General features: G+C 35.8%; 1 protein-coding gene across 3 annotated transcripts in view; it reads left to right on the top strand.

Moving 5' to 3' along the window:
- Positions 1 to 44: 44 nt before the first annotated feature.
- Positions 45 to 19,440, top strand: part of MRPL14 (mitochondrial ribosomal protein L14) — a 35,814-nt gene continuing 16,418 nt past the window's right edge. The window contains exon 1 of one of the 3 annotated variants that reach the window (XM_051997054.1): positions 45 to 137. The gene's annotated coding sequence lies outside the window, so the exon portion shown is untranslated. Of the gene's footprint in view, positions 138 to 202; positions 318 to 19,440 lie in introns of those variants that run through there. The other 2 variants (XM_051997053.1, XM_051997052.1) reach the window with 2 other exon arrangements.

Here is a 19,440-nt window from a genome sequence, read left to right as displayed (position 1 = left end):
GGAGAGAGCAAAGTTAGGGAGGGGGGAGAGGGAGGAAGGCGGAGGAAGGGGGGGGAAGCTGCAGGGGGCGAGGCAGCGTCGCCGCCGACCGTAAGGGGCCCACCCCTTAACGCACCATGGCGAATACACGCACATAGGTACGCAGGCGTGGAATGGGGCCCGGGAGACCCTATTGCGCAAGCGCTGTTTAAACGCGGTGGGGCGGAGTGTTGGGGGGTGGTGCTGTGGAGTCGAAGTGCTGGAGCAGGTGGGGGCGGGGTAGGGCGTGCTTTTAACCTCTGGGACCCGAGGTTTCCTCTAATTCGGCGGTGAGAGCGGTAATGGCGGGGAGTTTTTTTTTTTATTTTTTTATTTTTCTTTATTCTTCTTTATTCTTGCGTTCCTTTACCTAATAGAGGCAAGGAGGGAGGGAACTCAGGGTAGTGTAAATGTCGAGGTCCTGTTAGAGGGAATAAGGCCAGGGTCCTGGTTAGGGAAGGAGGAAAAAGCTGGTGGGGAAAAGGGATCTTGTTAGGGGTGAAGGAACGGAGAATGGCGGGGAGAGGGGCTCCTGTTGAGAGTAAAGGAGCGGCGGAGAGGGGAGGGCTTGGGGGGAGGGTGAAGGAACGAAGGATGGTAAGGGAGAGGCCTGGTTTTGGGGAAAGATCTAGAGAAGGACTTCTTGAAGCAAGATTAGGGGACAAATTGGAGAGACCAAGTCCTCCTTGGAGCAGGTTGCTGGGGGAGAAGTCACGTGTAGGAAAGGGTGTAGGATGTGTCATCCCTCTGCGCCCTCATACCTACATCTCTGTAATGTATCTTCCCGGCTTTTTTCCTGCCCTTCCACCTTGGGAAATGGTGGTGCTGCTAATGGTGGGGAATTGACAGAACTGAAGGACCTCAGCCGATATTTGCTCCTAGCTCTTCCTTTTTGCTCCAGACCTGTGGCCCCCATTACTCTTGTTTGGAGATGAGGACTCACCTGTCTTCCTAGGAATGAGTAACTGTTCTGTTCCCAGGATGCTTGTGCATAGGTGGGCCTGACTGTAGTTCAAAGTATTGAGACGGTGGATCCTGGCCTTCTGTTCTTCTGGCGGCAGCAGCCTATGACCCCTCTGAAGCCGCTCTCTCTCTTTTCAGGCGGTGTGGTTTCTTTCCCCTCCTTTCTCTTTCCCTCCCCAACTCTTCTTTATTTATGTTCTTGTCCAGTGTACTTGTGGAATAGGGATCAGTCTTTTGCTTTAAATTCATTACTCCTGATGAACAAATTAATTCCTTGTAGTGCACTTATTTTTCTGCAGTCTCATTTTACTAGAAATAGAGAATCTATCTGCCAAGGACTGAAAGAGAATGTTACTGTGAAAAAGACTGGAAAGTCCCAGTTTGTTCTTCAAATCTAGAGAACCACACAACTGTCCTGACTCCATCCTATCCCCTTTGAATTTCTATGGAAATAGTTTTAGGACTAATGAAATTACTACTTTCCATAACAATTGGTAATTGGTTTGTATAATTTGAAAATGTAAATAGCTTCAAGTTTTTAAAATTGCAAACCCTGAAAACACTATAAATGCTAACTGTTATTACCATAATAAATTTCAAGCTTACAATTCTATAAGGAATCAACCTTTATTCAACAAATATTTCTTAGAACATGTTGGGCAGTTATAGAAAGCCCCAGAATTGACCTAGTCCATCTTTGCCACCTACTGCTTGTATGCCCTGACCACTCTGAGCTTGTTTTTTTTCTTTGAGGAGAATAATATATGTGAAAAACAAGTGAGACAGTAAAGTACTTAGTCACCATATGGCATGCTTTGTGAATATGTTATGAACATTTTATTGAGTTCAAGGGCTAGAGATATTAAAACTATAGCCCTAATCTGGTCCAATGGCATCAGAGAGTAACTGCTATTCTCTCTTTCAGGTAATCTTTGTTATTTCAGACAGCGCTGGGCTATGCTAGTTAAACATTCTAGCTTGTCATAGCAAAATTTTTTTGGAAACCAAATGTAAGATTTACTTTTTTGTCCTTTAGATTTTATCTTGTTAGATTTAGCCCAAGGTTCTAACCTGTTAAGGACATTTTTTATTTCTTTTAATTTCTTATTCAATCACAATTAGACATTTTAGCTGATCCCAGCATTGTCATCTGCAGATTGATAATAATCTTTGTCTTGATAGGGCAGAACCAAAAGGAAACCCTAAAAGAAACAGTGGTATGAAAAAAAGAATGCTGGATTAGAAATCAGGATTTGGATTCAAATGCTAACACTGGTGCTTGCTTACTGTTGGGTAAATCTGTTGCCTCTCTGGGCCTTAATTTTACATCTTAAAACTGAAGGAGTTGGACTAGGTGATCTCTAACCTAATGAATATATCATCCTATATGATGTCTTCTCAATATCCCTTTGATCCTTTAAATGTTTGCTTCCTTTTAGAGATTTGTGGTTTTTCAGTATCTCAGTATTTTGGCCTTTTTTCCCCTTCATCAGTAGGTTATGATAAGAAGCTTGAATGTTTTGTCTGTTACTCATAGGAGACATTCTTAAGATATATTGTCAAAAATATTGGTTATTAGGGAAGCAGTGAGGAATAGTGGAAAGATTCCTGAGCTTGGAGTCAGGAGATAGGGATTAAATCTTGGTTCTCTCTGTGTGTATAAATGTATGTATTATATATGAACGCATATACATATATGTAACATATATATGTGCATTGCCCTTAGCCATATCATTTAACTTGAGGCCTATTTTCTCAGTTTTGAAATAGGAGGAATTTCTCTATATCTGGACTCTATTTTTCTGAGTACAGAATCTTGTAGTATTTTGTGCAGCATTTTTTATCATTGTGTAACCCAGCTAACCCTGAGCTATTTAAAGATAATGTAGCAATATTAATTGTGAATCAATAGATCAACAAACATTTAGTAATTGCCTCCTGTGTGCCAGGCACTGTGAATATAAAATGTGTTGATTTCTGGATTATAAACATTTTGTATCTATGCTATTTTTCTTCTTTATAAACTTTGAGGTTTATGATATGTTGATAATGCAAATATTGCTATCTCCATTTTACAGATGGGGAAACTGAGGCTCACATATGTTTTGACTTCTAGCTAGTAAAAAAAAAAAAAAAAAAAAAAAAAAAACACCTAGGACCCAAATCTAGATCTTACTCTAAATCCAGTGCTTCTTCTACCATGCATTGCTTTCTAGATTTGCCTGAAGAGAGTACATGAGGCAATGTAGTATAGTAGGAAGAACACTGGATTTAGAAGACCTGGTTTTAGAGCCCTAGCAGTATGATTGAGGACTAGTCACTTAACATCTTTGAACCTTAGTTTCCTCAACTGCAAAATATGACTAATATACTCCTATATTGTAAAGAAAGTACTCCACATACTTCAAATTGCTCTGAGAATATTATTATGACCTATAACATAATGTTTTCAACTAGAGAAGTGGCTCAGTACACTTGGAGGAAAACCAAGGAAAGAAAGCATTAAGAAAGAAAAGTGCCTTCTCAAAACACCAAGGGAAAAAAAAAAAGAGGTATCTGAGAATATAATTGATATTCATTTTCCTTTACTAGACATGGATACTGAAGCTCTGTTACAAGACTGTCTCGGGCACTCTACTGAACAGTCTTGTGTTCAGACAGTGCTGCCTTGTCTATAGTGACCATGTTCTAGATTTCCTGAGATAGTCCTGATTTCAGGACATGAAGGTGTATTTATAATTAAGCTTCACATGAAAAAAAGGATTATTCCTTGTCAAACTACATCTATTGATTTTTGTTTCAGAATATATCACAATCCCTGTAGGAGCTTAGGATCTTTAAGGTTAGAAGAATCCTTCAGAGGTGAATTAGTAGAACTCTTTCTTTGTCTTTGAGTGATGCTATACCTACTTATCAGCATTTGTCAATTTTCAAAAATATTTTTGACCCTTTTGAAGGTTTGTGGGGAGGAAAGTTTTATTTTAAAATTTGGTCATATAGTGTTGTCCTAGTTATTTTTCACTTCCAGAAACTCATTAAATGCTTAAGAGCAGAACACTGTGCTAGCATCTGGGGGAGATTGGAGGCTATCCAGTTAATGCCACATTAATTATAATAAGAGCATTTTGTTTTGTACCTCTCTTGTGAGGACAGGATTGAGTGGAAGTTCTTTAGTAGCTGTAGAGTAGGAAAAGACTGAAAAAGCTTAGTGAAAGAGGTGGTATTTGAGTTGGGTTTTAAAGAATAGATAGGAATTTTGGGAGTGTAGATTGCATTCCAGGAGTATAGAAGTGTCAGAAAAGATGCAGAGTTGGGAACATGGAGAGTGGGAAATGGTGAATGATCCTGTTTGGCAGGAGCATAAACAAGTCTGGCATCCATTCGAATGATGGACTGGAGGTAGGAAGACTTAAAATCATGTTTTTATAGTAAACAGGTGGGTGGTAATGAGCCCATGCTGGTTTGGACCAGTTGGGATAGAAAGGAGGGAATGTGAGAAATATTGTGCAAGTGGATTTGGACAGGCCTTTTGTGACCTATTGGATATAGTAGATTAAAGAAAGAGGTTTTGAACAATGCTCATTGAATTGATGGTGGTGACACTGATAGAAGTGGGATTACTGGATCATAGAAATTATTTCAGTCCTCTCAATTTATAGATGAGGAAAGTGAGTTTCTGAGAAGATATGATTTACCCAGTGTCACAGTGGTAGAACTAGAATTGCATTCTAGGTATTCTGACTCCAAATGGACTCTTTTTATATATCACAGTACCTTACTAGAAAAATTTGCTATAATTCAGAGCTTGAGAGAACCTCAGAAAAATCTTAAATTCATTCTCCTCATTTTTTAGATGAGGAAAATGAGGTCCAGAGAGACAATAACTTGTTCAAGGTCATAGTGAAATTCTAGCCCAGATTTTCTGAATACAAACTTGATGTTCTTTCTTCTTGATGCTCAGGTGGAGAAGCAAGTTTAGGGGAAATGTAATTTTGATTTTAGAGGCCTTAAAATTCACTCAGATCATCTGCCAATAACAGATTTCAGAATCACCTAGGTGGAAGTGATAGTTGAAACCAAGGGAACTACTTAGAAGGGTTGGTAGCTTGTTCTGGGTTTTTATTCTTCTTGGTGCTTGTTTTTGCATGTTTAACAAGTACAGATCAGTGTGCCAAAGAATCCAATTTAGACCTAAGAAAAGTTGTAGGTCAAATGTTTTAGTCCCTTCTTAAGGAAGCTGCCAAATAGCATGCTTACTGTAAATTATTCATTAGTGAAACAAGGTTCAGATTAGGGAATGATTTTTTCAAAAATCATATGGGGCTCTAAGGAGATTGGGAATACAGTGGTTTTTTTAGCTCCCTCTTAATCTTAAAAACATTTTTAAGTGATTTCAATCATCGTATTGATCCAGAAGCAAAAGAAGAGAACAGAGTGGGAGTAGGATGGGATGTCAGTAAATTCAGCATTAAAATTGCCTTTTAAATGAATTTTTTTTTACATGCCCTAAATTTCTTTTACTATCTTTCTCTCTTTCTTTCAGAGAACTAGCATAGAATTCTTTTAAAAATGAAAAAAAGAGAAAGAGTTTGAAAAAATCAGCAAAAGCAGTGATTGAAAAAAATCAGAAAATGTGGAATATTCTGCATTTATGGACCTCTGGTTTCCCAATCCTTTCTTCCTCCTCTAAAGAAGTTGTGGGAGCTATCTTCTCAAGTCTCTTTGGGAATAAGCTTATTCATTTTATTTTTGCAAAATTCTTTTTCTGTTGTGTGTTTTTGACAAATATTAAGTGCCTACTATGTAAAACATTTTAAAACCACCATTTTTGGAGGAGATACCCTTCTTCCTCACCCCTACCTCCCATTTTCAATAAACTTTCAGTTTATTAATTTTGTACTGCTACTCTTGGCTAAGAAGGGTTTTCCACATTTTATCACCAGTTTGAAGTTTGCTATCTTGTGGGAGTGGTAGTATCTGTGCTTTATTCTAGTTAAATTCAAGTTTTCTTAACCCTAAACCGGCCTCCTATCTAGAATTTAATGCTGTCTCTTCCTTCCCCAACTTTTCTGTTCTCCTACCCCAACCAACACTTCTCTAAGATCTTTCCATTTCTTTAAATGCTGTTATGAATTAGTTCCTTCCACAGGTACTAGCTCCCTGCCTTTTGATTAGCCTTGGGCATATATACTTTTGAGAGCCAGATGTATATGTAGTGAAATATGAGCTTTTTCCATTTATATTCACAAATTTTGTATTTTTTATACTAGCATTGTACTTTGCCTTGGATAAATGTTTGAAATATATGTTTGAATAAATTAGCTTCCACACTCCACTTTAAATCTTTGAAGAATTTTTTGGTTGCTTGTGTTGCAAAGACCACCAAAACTTTTTGCTTATTTGTAAGTACAGCTTGGTTTTAGGATATGATAAATATGTGAGATTGAGAGATGGGGCTTTGATTGTTTAGATAAATGAAATTCACAGCCCCCAACTTCCCATTTTTCATTATATTCAATACTCAGTTTTTTGGAATAATAAAAAAGAAGCTATGAAAGCCAAGCCTTGTAAAGTATTGAGACTTATTTTCCCTTTTTTTGATGGAGGAAACCAAAAAGCCAGAAGGAGAAATATAATAGAGCCATGGATACTAAGTTCCAGGTTTTTTGCTATGCAGTAGGAATATAAAGATAAAGATTGAAATATCCCTTTTAAGGGGTTTTGATTCTGTTAGGGGAAACATGTACATAAATAAGTATAAGGAATAAATGCAAACTAGTTCAATAAAGAGTAGTTTGGGGAAGAGGATAGTTGCAGTTGGGGAATCCCATCCAGAAAGCCTTAGTATAGAAGAAAGTGCCTTAAACATAGTCTTAAAGAAAGTGAGAGATTCTGTAAGATATTCCAGGCATGGAGGGTGACCACTTCAGAGGGGAGAGATTGGAGAGAATTGTAGAAAATATTCCAGCAAAGCCAGTTTCTTATTTCTAACTTCAAGAAAATGCATTGTATTTCATTTTGGAGCTTGCGGATAGGCTCCTGTATTTGCAGACAGAGAACCTTATTTTTGAAAAAGGGACCCCAAAACTCTAAAACTTCTTGAAGGAGAAAATCTTCAGCTCTGCCTCAGTGAGGGACCCCACCCAAGGGAAACTAGACAGTTTCTTTTTGTTATATAGCAAATGGAATTCCAATCCTATTGAAACTCATTGAATTCTATTCAAATTCCAGCTCAAGCTGAAACCCAGCAAGTAGATGAGCCAATTTGGGATTCCACCCATGAGCCTCCTTCAGCTTGTAGCCAAAGCTCCTATTATAAAAGAGCCAAACTAAAATCCTCTCTTTGCAGAAGTTCTAAACATGCCAGCTATGTCATGCTAGGCTATGTCATGTGATGCCAAGGAAACCTCTGCCCACTGGATAAAATTCTTTTCCAGTGCCACCCTCTCTTTATCCTCACCTATTTCCCTAAATAGACTTTATGCCTTTCTGTCAGGATTTCTAACTTCCCAATTCCTATAATAAATCTCTTAGCAATCTAGGTTTTTGGGTCTGCAAATTCCTTTACAGAGAATCTCTGCACCTCCAGAAGGGAGTCCCTAAAACTCTCTACCCTTGCACTGAATCCCAAGGGAGTGCAGGGGAACCAAATTTCTCCATTTGGTTTCCTGAACACCGAACCTGCCACTAGACCTTATCATTTAACTCCCTGACCATCAGAAACCCTAATCTCATTTTGGTTCCATAAATCTAGACCTCATCATTTGGTTCCCTACTAAAGGAAACCCCCAAACCTAGACCTCATCACTTTAAATCTCTGCTCTACCACCTACTATTTTGGTTAAATTGCTTCATTTATTTGGGCCTCATTTGTAAGGTGGATTAGGACGTGATGACTTCAAAGGCCTCTCTTCAGGCTCTCAAATCTATGAACCTCATGAGTTTTTACAAAAGGAATATCTTTTTTTATACCATTATTGAGTTTGGTTTGGAATATATGATACTGTAGCTATAGAAAAAGATCTCTGAAAATACAGTACCTTGTCTATAAGTATTTCATTTTTCCTTTGTAGATCATGTTGAGAAAAAAAAAAAAGATTTTAACTAACTGTAGGTCATAGGGTCAAGAGTTAGGAAGGATGGACTTTAGAAGTCATATATAGGCTAATCTCTCATTTAATAGATGAAGAAACAGGCTGATTTTGCATGATTTCACATTTATAATGGATATCATTGCTTGCCCTCTCAATGGATGGGGGAGGGGCAAAGGGGAGAGAGAATTTGGAATTCAGATTTTAAAAAATGAATGTTTAAAAAAGGGAATTGCTCAAGTGGTCCGGGGCTAAAATTCAAACCAAAATCCAATGGGTCTATAAATTGTATTCTTCTCTCAGTTTATATGTAGGTTTGAGGAGATAACTTTTCTTTTCACATTACTGAAGGAAAAAAAGGGCAGTTAGGGGGTTGAGTAGATAAAAAAGATAAAAGGATTTGTTTATAAATAATGAGAATTGGGCTTGTTTGCTGATGGATGCTATGAAAAAAAAAAGTTCAGTTACTGAGAGACCCATCAGTTTTAGCTTCAGCTTTTGACCAGCTAGTTTGTAATAGTGGATAGGGTATTAATTTTCATTGATTTGAGGTGGTTTAGTTCATGATCTGCCCATAGATTTTGGGAAGACCTGAGTCATCACTAAAAGAGTGGCTGGGTTTGATTCTGAGTTAAAAATAATCTGTCTATAAATCATCATTGTTGATCAGTCTAGAGAGTTGCTTTCTGGTTCTAGCAGGATCTATTAATATTGCTTTTCCTTAGGAAGGGGAAATAAGTATAGAGCAGCTTGATCTCTGGGAATTTTTTAAACTTTCTTCTCTCTTTTTTTAGCCCCCATTAATTTTGTGGATATCTAGTAGTTGGAAAAAAAGTCTTTTGAGGAGATATAGTAGAAACCCTAAGATGGTACTAATATATATATTTACCAAAAAGTCCTATGGTTGTAAAAATCTTTATTTGTGGATTGTATAGAAAGAAGTCTGTTTCACTTCTGTGCATACATAGGAATGTCTTTGGAAATGTTCCTGGTTGGCTTTCAAAGAGCTGGTAATTATTCTAGTTTTCTATTGAATAGAAGAAGTGCAGATTCCTTATATCCTATTTTCTGTTCTCATTGCCAGTGTATTTAAAATAGCATGCTCAGTTTAGTTGTTTTGACCTAGAATGCTTCCTGGAGTCTTTGGGCTCTAGAATATGTATAATGAACTTAAGAAAAATCTTTACTCAAAAACAGTAGTGAAGGCAGTTTATGTTGTTTTATCTAACCTGGATAAATTCTTGAAGTTAGAGAACTACTGAAACAATCAGTCATCTTTTGACTACAGGCTAATAATAAGTCACTTGGGTAATTCTTGCTATTGGTCTCTAAATAGCTGTAGGGAGTCTTCCATTAATTAGTTAGGATGAAAAATATATTCTTTTAATTGAATAAATTTATTTCATTGTGTTTGGGATTATGAGGAGAATTCTTGTATAGACTAGGAAGTGGTTTAAACAAATACCCTGGGAATAGAAGTCACATTACTAGCAGTCTTTCTCTCCCCCCTTCCCACCCAGTTAATGTATTTTACTTTTTTTCAATTACATATAAAGGTAGTTTTTGACATTCATTTTTGTAAGATTTTGAGTTCCAGATTTTTCTCTCTTCCTCTTTCTCCTTCCCTCCAAGATAGCAAGCAAATTGATAGAAATTCTATATGTACTGTCATTTTAGACATCTTTCTACATTAGTCATGTTTTTAAAAAGATCAAAACAAAAGGGAAAAACTATGAGAAAAATAACACAAAAAAGTGAAAATAGTATATTTTGATCTGCACGTAGACTTCATAGTTCTTTCTTTGGTTGTGGATAGTATTTTCCATCATGTATCTTTAGGAATTGTCTTGGATCTTTGTATTGCTAGGAAGACCTAAGTCATTTACAGTTGATCATTGCAATGTCATTGTTACTGTGTACAATATTCTAGTTCTACACACTTCACTCAGTCTCAGTTCATGTAAGTCTTTCCAGGTTTTTCTAAAATCTGCATATTCATTATTATAGAGCCTACAGTATTCTATTACATTCATAAACTACAACTTGTACAGGCCATTCCTCAGTTGATGGGCATCCCTCAATTTCCAATTTTTTACCACCACAAAAAGAGTTATTTAAAGTAACTTTTCCCCCTTTTTATGACCTCTTTAGATACAAAGACTCTTACTAAGACTCTTTAAAACCATCTGGTTCATCTTTCTATATTAACACTTTTTTTGAGTAACAAAATATTATATAGATTGTCTGAAGTGATTTAAATTTGCTTCCAAGTCACTTGGTATGTAATTATAGAATCAGTTTTAATCTCCAATGGTATAACCTAATTTTCAGCTCTCCTGTTTAGATTGAGTTTATAGAATTGGGGGATTTTATACAATTGAGTATGCATAGATTTGGAATGTTAATGCTAGAAAAGACATTAGAAGTCATCTATTCTTGCCCATTGTTGCATATAAAATACAAACCCAAAGAGATCAAGTATATTGCTCTGTATTTTACCAAGTTTGAATGGTGGATTTACTAAGTACTAGACTTGGGACTCAGAAAGATCTAAGTTCAAATCCAGCCTCAGAGTCTTAATAGTTGTTTGATCCTGGACAAGTAACTTAACCTCTCAGTATCGCACTTTCCTCATCTGCAAAATAGGTATAATAGTACTGACTCATGAAATAACATGTAAAATGCTTTCTAAACATTGAAGTGTTATAAAAATAGTAGCCATTATTATTGGTATTACTTTTTTAGTGACTTCTCAAGACCACACAGCCAGTAAGAGGATAGTAGAACGGGCAAATGATCATAGATTATATAGCTGTGGCAGTTGTTTAGCAGAGTCTTGATTTTGGGAGCAAAAAATAATATTTTTAAAATTCAAGTTTTACTGATGTCTTCTTTTTCTTGCATCATCATAGTTATTCCAGATACCTCTTTCCATTTCCCTCCAAAAGAGCCATCCCATTTAATAAATATATTTTTAAAGAGGGGGGAAAAATCAGCACAACTGGCCCATATAGCTAAAAAGTGTGAAAGTACATGAAATGTGTGAAATGTATTGATTGCCCATTGAAGAGTTAAGTTGGGGATGTTGTCTCATGTCACTTAATTTGAGTCCTGCTCGATCTTTATAATTTTGCCACATTAACTTCTAATTTTATGATATATGGTAGTTCTTTCCATTTATATTGTAGTTATTGTGTGTGTTCTTTTCTTGGTTCTACATTAGTTCATGTAGATTTTCCCGTGCTTTTCTGTATTCATCACATAGGCATATATGGGTGTGCAGGGAAGACAAGTACCTCTGGTATGAGGGTTGCCAAGCCCTTTTCATGGCTGCTTTTTACCTTTGGTATCCATCTGATCAACCAACTTTCATCTGAGGCTTCAAGAAGCATATAGTACGTGTAGCACTCTCCCCCTGGTTCAGCAGATGATCTAGACCAGGTTGAGGATAATCTATAAGCCTCAAACCTAGTGAATTAGGGGATTGTCTTATTTCAAAGATGTGAAGACTTCCCCCAACAGGATGGGTGGATGAGAACATTTTGTTTCAGGAGCCATGAAAGTGGCTGAATCAGAGATCCGGAGCACCTAGCACTTGTTAGACATCAAAGGTCATCTACTGACTTTTTTCTTGCCACTGAAGGCCCTAATATAGCAGGTGAATGTCCAAGTTCACCCCGGTGACTAGTGGCCAGGCCCCTGGCTCAAGAAGCTTGGAGGAATGCCTCCAGTATTTCAGGAGCAAAGCTCAATTTTAAAAGTCACATAGAAAATGAACAAAAACAAAAAAGAACTGTGACCATAGAAAGCTACTATGCCAATAGAGAAGATCAGAACACAACCTTAGAAGAGAACAATGATAGTGCCTGCATGTGAAGCCTCAAGAGAAATATAAATTCGTCTCAAGTCCCAAAAGAACTCATGGAAGAGCTCAAAAGATTTTAAAAATCAAATAAGATATAAGAAAAATTGGGGGCGGAGGGGGGGAATGAGTTATGTAAGAGAATCATGAAAAGAGTCAGTATCTCAGTAAAAGAAGCACCCAAAAAATGGAAAATGATGTACAAAAATTTACTGAAGAAAACAAATCCTTAAAAAATGGAATTGGCAAAATGGAAAAGGAGGGACAAAAGCTAACTGAAGAAAATAATTCCCCAAAATTACAGCTGGGCAAGTGGGAGTTACTGGCTCCATGAAACATTAAGAATCAAGTAAGCAAAATCAAAATAAAGGAAAAAAAAGAAAATGTGAAAAACCTCATTGGAAAAATAACCAGCCTGGAAAATAGATCCAGGAGAGATAATTTAATATTGGACTGCCTGAAAGTCATCATCAGAAGAAAAGGCTGGCTGGGCAGCATCTTTCAAGAAATTATCAAAGAAACTATCATTATTTTCAAGAACGAGAGAGTAAAGGTAATTGAAAGAATCCACTAATCACCTGAAAAAGATTCCGATATGAAAACTCCCAGGAATGTTATAGTCAAATTCCTTTTTATTTAAAGATCTTTTTACTGATCCCTCACAGAATTTATTGTATTCTTACTTGGTTTATTAAATCTAGCTATTCTATGTCTAAGAGTTTGTGGCTTTTTTTTTTTTTTCCTGGGGGGTAATCTATTAATTATTTCAGTTATTTAATTTTCTGTGTTCTGAAGTTCTGGGTAATTCTTTATTACTTTTATTATGGTATTCAGGTTTTTTGCCTTGTCATATTCTTCTGGGTTATATAATGCTGATCCTTAAGTTGTTTCTACTAAGCCAATCTTTGAGATCAGTTATGTTTAGCCTAGATTATTAACCATGTTTTCTTTTAGTTAGATTGTTTTTTGCTTTTTTTTTCTATATAATCTTTGCTTCTGTGTATTTGCAATCACAACCTGTTCTCTTTTTTGTTTCTTTGGTGAGGTTTGCCATTGCAGATTTATTTTTTAAATGATTGGTTTTTTTTGTTGTGTCGGTCATAAATTTTCTTTCTTTCTTTCTTTCTTTCTTTCTTTCTTTCTTTCTTTCTTTCTTTCTTTCTTTCTTTTTTGTACTGCTTCTTAACAGGATGTTGTGGGTCATGTCCTCTTCATGTTCCACAGGGTTCTCTATTTCACTAAGTTTTGGATTATTTTCCTTTGCTTTTCAGTATTCATAGATTCTGAATTTGTTAGCTAGATCTGAAGGCCATGTTCCTTTATTGTTAATGTTTTCCCTGTAGATTTATCTGCTTATGTTCCTGGTCTTTGAATCTTTGGGAGTTTCTGTTTTTGTTTAGAGGAAGACAAGAGTATGATATTAGGTTTTGCTGCAAGCCTGTGTATTGGGTCATTGGGTTTTTACAGAAAATCCATTTTTTACGTCCTTAAATTGGCTACTATGGGGAAGTTGAAGGAGCTCAGGTTAAGTGGCAGTTCCTGTGTTTTTTCCTCTGATTATTTTTAAACCTTTTAGATTCTAGATATACTCGATTATAGAGATAACTGAACTTGCTTTTTATTTGGCATATAACTTTTCTGTTTTAGGGAGGTTGAGGGGAAGCAGGTAAAATGTCTAGTCTGTTTTGTTGGTCATGTGACTTTCTCACACGTATACATTTAATGAGAGTTTGCAAAATAAGTGTCTTTTGTCTCCTGAATATCCGGGTTCCTCTTAATGCTAATGCATTCCCACTGAGACTGGCTCTAATTTGCTCTCTTTATGTTCTATGTATGTAATTGTTTCCTGTCCCTTTGTAGTGTGCACTTCTTGAGGGCAAACTGATTTTTCCTTACTGTCATATTTCAGCACAGGTCACCTCTAGCATTAACCAGTATTAGAGGCACTGCCTGTCGGTTGAGTTGTGACTTTAACAGCCGCGGTATCCTGACGGTGCAAAGGTAGCATAATCACTTGTCTCTTAAGTGGGGACTAGTATGAATGACACAACAAGGGTTTAACTGTCTCTTATTCCCACTTAGTGAAATTGACCTTCTTGTGCAGAGGCAGGAATGCCTACCTAAGATGAAAAGACCCTATGGAGCTTAAGTCGCATAACTCAACACATGCTACCATCCAACCTACCGGAACAAACTGTATAAGCCACTGAGTTATAGTCTTTGGTTGGGGTGACCGCGGAGCATAAAATCACCCCCGAATGAATACAACCTAGATTAACCAGTCCAAGTGTATTAATAGTACATAGTAGATGCTTAAAAAGTGACCATTGTTGAATTTGGTTTCAGAAAAAGTATTCAATCTTGGATCGAGCCCACCATGATAATACTTCTTTTATATATGTGTGTACACACACACACACACACACACACACCAGGATAGGTATTGTAAATCTTATTCCTCTCATTATCATCTTATTAAAACCTTACTAGGTGAATTACTATATGCTTATCTACATAGATCACTTATAAAACACGTGGACCAGAGATGTAAAATTAAAATTAAAAATAAAAATATTTTTAAGCATGAGAGAACATTCTTTGTCCCTTTTTTCCATTGTTCCTTCCCCTCTCTTCTCCTTCCAAAATATGTTGTAGGAATTTTTATGGGAAAGTTAAATATAATATTATGTAATATTTGTTGAATACTTTCAATTCTTTAATGGTTCTTCAGCAGCCAGTTACCAGACTTCATCTCTAAAAATCTTTAGATTTGCACTTAATCTATTCTGAGCTCTTTGAGCAAGCAGGATATTAAGCTTCTATTTCCTAATCTCTCCAGGAATAACTAGATACTCTGGCTACTCTTCTCTCAACTTCTAGTCCTTTGAGGCCTAATTAGAAGTGCAGGAATGTTTCCCTTAAATTGCTAGTTCAAAAAAAGTAGTCTTCCTCACTTAGAGGAAGTACTCGAGCAAAAACCCCCTTAAGTTGCTCTTCTTTCTGTTATGAAAATGGCCATGCTTTTTTGAGATAGAAATGTATTTATTTTGTTCTTGTGTTTTAAAGTTATTAATGTTTATACTGAGTAGTTGTATTATGCTTAGAATTATATTTTCATGACATTGTAGATAGGTTGATATAGAAATCTTCCTGCTTCTCATTTTAAAAAATTGCTTTGGGGGGAATAAATAGTTTGGTAGCAATAGATAAACATCCTCTTTCAAATATCTCAAATATTTTATTCTAAAGAAATTTCATAATCCCCAAGATTGCAGTTTTTCATGGAGAAATCTCTTTTGGGGGGAAAAAAACCTACATTTCTCTTCCAGTTCACATATTATGACACATACTTTTTTAGGAGAGCTTGTAATATACAAGATATATGTGTCCATATAAACATATGGACATGGATGCAAAGATACTTTAGTTGTATGGTATTTTACTTGGAGAAATGGATCTTGTTTCATTGAATGAAACTCAAGTATAGTATACATTTCTTGAATGAAATTCAGTGGTTGTTGCTTGAAATAGTGATTTCTTGCCTAGAAGGTTGAATGGTATAGGTGGATCTAGAGTCAGGATTTCAATATAAAATTTGACTTGTACCTTTAAGTATCTTTATAATTTGGGCCTTGTTAATTTCTCTTAGCCTCAGTTTCCCCATCTATAAAATGAAGAAGTTGGTTTAGATGGTAGTTAGTTCCTTTCAGCTCTTAAATCTTTGTTTTTGTGATTCTGGTGGGCATTACTTTTTTATTTCATTTTTATTTTTATTTTATTTTTTATTATAACTTTATGTTAACAAGACATATGCATGGGTAATTTTTCAGCACTGACCTTTCTGTTCTAACTTTCCCCTCCTTCCCTCCCACCCTCTTCCCTAGATGGCAGGTAGTCCAATACATGTTAAATATGTTAAAGTATATCTTAAATACAATATATGCATACATATTTGTACAGTTATCTTGCTGCACAAGAAAAAATGGATTTAGAAATAAGGTAAAAATAACCTGAGAAGGAAAACAAAAATGCAAATGGACAATACCAGAAGTAGTGGAAATGCTATGTTGTAGTCCACATTTCCCATAGGTCTTTTGCTGGGTGTAGCTGGTTCTCTTCATTATTGAACAATTGGAATTAATTTGGATCATCTCATTGTTGAAGAGAGCCACGTCCATTGATCATCATATAGTATTGTTGTTGAAGTGTATAATGATCTCCTGGTCCTTCTCATTTCACTTAGCATCAGTTCATATAAGTCTCTCTGTATTCATCCTGCTGGTCATTTCTTACCGAACAATAATATTCCATAATATTCATATACCACAATTTATTCAGCCATTCTCCAATTGATGGGCATCCATTCAATTTCCAGCTTCTAGCCACTACAAAGAGGGCTGCCACAAACAATCTTACATGTACAGGTCCCTTTCCCTTTAAAATCTCTTTGGGGTATAAGCCCAGTAGTTACATTGCTGGATCAAAGGATATGCACAGTTTGATAACTTTTTGAGCATAGTTCCACATTGCTCCCCAGAATGTTGGATGCATTCACAATTTGGTGGGCGTTATTTGCTAGCATTCCCACTCCTTCCAATATATACAACAGACTCATTTAAAAGCCTGCTTTTAATTATAGATGATTATGTTAACATCTTGTTAATTGTGAGTAAAGATATAAGGAATTAATAATAGGTGACATATTAGTAATACTTTAATATTTAAAAACTAAATTTTATGGAAATGTTGAAGTAGAAGAAAAGGTAGTATGAGAGGTGTTAGGAGAGGCTTGAGCTGGATAGATGTGAAATAGGTTGAGAAGAGAAGTTTGAGGAACAAGTAGGAAAGTGGGATTGTAGCAAATGACTATAGATAAGAAGCTTAAGGCCCAGTTTTGTTTCTGCAAAGGTCTAAAATAGTGGGTTCAATCATGTCCTCCTTTGATCTAAATCCAGTTTCTGGGAGTCCCAAGAGCCCATTTGTAATTCTTGGATTAAATGTAAATATCTTGAGTATTCATTTGAAGCATTGAATTGGTGGAGAATGTTGCAATGCTCTAGAGAGAAGAATGTGGATGGTGATGTATTAACCTTAAATATTTCTTAGGAGAAATTAAGTAGCTGCTTTCTGTACTTCCTCTTAAGTTTTCATGAGGGTCTGCTTTTTTTTTTTACAAGTCAACTGAGAGATTATTTCAAAAGTTGTGCTAATAGTTATACTGAATCTGTATCAGACCATGTCTCTTTCTCTTTTTTTTCCTAAGTAATTAATATTTTCTATTTTATTGCAGACCAGGTTTCAAGACATTGTGGTTTGTTTTGTTTTGTTTTTAAGAGGAAACTTTGTATAATTTGTTTCAATTATGCTTCTTCGTTTAAAGCAGCTTCAAGTTCTTCTTTCCACAGAACTCACCCTTTGAATTATTGAATTTGGACAATAAACATTTAAAGAAAGTTGTTTTGGATGATCATTCTCCCTAGATCTCCCTCTTTAGATTACATTTTAACTGACAGTGCAAACATTGGGATGAGTAAAATGCATGTCTGCTTTCAGAATGAAAACTGGCTTCTGCAACATGAATGATTTAACAGTTGGAATAACATTCATATTTGAATTTTAAACAGCTCTAATAGTTCTGAGAATGAATCTAAGAGATATGGCAATCTTTTATAAAAGTGGCCAATTCTTTGTCAGATATTCAAATTCTAGAGTTTTTATGTGGCACTTGATTTTCCTACCACTGCGTTTGGAATGAAGATTTCTGCTTGTTCTTAGACTGTTTCGAGTGTTTCTCTGGGAAAAAATTGAGTGGTAAGAGGTATGGATTTGGAGTCCAGTGGCTGGATTGAAATCCTGGTTCTCCCAAAGGACTTCTCTGTGTGATCTTTTAACTTCTTTGGCTTCAGTTTGCTATCTGTAAAGCAAGGACATTGACTAGGTGACTTTTTTTTGTTGTTGTTCTGTATAAGCTGTTTCCCTAAAGAATATGAGAGAATTGGGTTAGGAATTGGGGAGGGGAGGAGATTTAGTACTCAGTAAATATTTATTGAATACTCTGGTAGGTATTCTTGAGGAGGTAAGCTGTGATTTTTTTTTTTTTTCCACTCATATTAGTAAAAACTTATCTTTAGTGCTTTGAACTTAAGGGAAGAAAGAGGTTATGTGTAAGTACTGTAGCAGTGGAAACATGGATGTTTAATCACCTGAATCCTTTAAATTTGTCAGTGGTGCAGTTTTTTGGTGGTAAAGCAGGCTGGTAGCTGTGCCTTTGTTGGACACTTGTGGGGATTTCCTTTCATTCCAGCCCTAAACTGTGACCTAGGTGAGGAAGAAAGAAGAGATACTCTTGCTGCATGTGATTAGGATTGCTATATTGAGTGCTGTGAGGCAGCTTGGTCAAGATTGCCTCTTAAGGGTACAGGACCAGGGATCATCAAATCAGTTTGTATAGAACATGAGCTTTGAAAAAGCCATTTTGTTTTGCCCATTTTTATTTTGTTCTAAAGGTTTTTGGTAACCTGTGGGACCAAACACAAGTCCTTTACTGTCCTGTAAAAACAATTTACATTTTTAAATTGATTAAAAAAATTTTTTTGGTCTCCATTTCCACTTTCTTCTCTCATCCATACCCAGAAAGTCAGCCCTCATAATGAATGACAGAAAAAGAAGAAATGGGAGGAAAAGTTCTTTAAAAAACTATCCAACATTTATAAAGTCTGATACTATATGCATAATTTTACACTTCTGGTCTCCTGCTTCTCAAGTGGGGGAAATGTCTTATCTCCTCTTTGTGGCCAAGCTTGATTATTGAAGTTTTGCAGCACAGTTTCAATTATTTTGTTGCTGTTATTCTTTCCATATATATTGTAATCATTGAACATATTTTTTCTTGGTGTGGCTTATTTCATTTTGATTTTCCATGTTTCTTGGTATTATTCATATTAATTATTTCTTGTGGCACAATAATAGTCCATTACATTAATGTGCTACTGTTAGTTTAACTACTTTAGTCATTAGGCAGTTACTTTGTTTCAAATTCTTAGCTACCACAAAAAATTCTATAAATATTTTTGTATATATGAGATCTTTGTTTTTCTCGTTTGTTTTTTATAGTTAAAACTTATATGGGTGATCTTTTTAAATAGTATTTTATTTTCAAAGACATGTAAAAATGTAGTTTTCAACTTTTATTTTCATAAGATTTTATGTTCCAAATTTTTCTTTCTCTTCTTTACCTCTCCCCTTCCCCAGGATAGCAATCAAACTGATATAGGTTAAATATGTGAAGAACTTTTAAACACATTTATATATTTGTCATGTGATACAAGAAAAAGCAGACCAAAAGGGAAAAAAAACCCACAAGAAAGAAACAAACAAACAAAAAGGTGAAAATACTATGCTTTGACTTACATTGTCTCCAGTTCTCTCTCTGTATGTGATTGACTTTTTCCATCCCAAGTCTATTGGAATTGCCTTGAATCACTGCATTGTTGAGAAGAGCCAAGT

The sequence above is a fragment of the Antechinus flavipes genome, chromosome 4 (assembly GCF_016432865.1).
Source record: "Antechinus flavipes isolate AdamAnt ecotype Samford, QLD, Australia chromosome 4, AdamAnt_v2, whole genome shotgun sequence".
NCBI classification, from domain to species: Eukaryota; Metazoa; Chordata; class Mammalia; order Dasyuromorphia; family Dasyuridae; genus Antechinus; species Antechinus flavipes.
The sequence above is the reverse complement of the archived record's forward strand: the minus strand, read 5'-3'. Positions and strand labels throughout refer to the sequence as shown.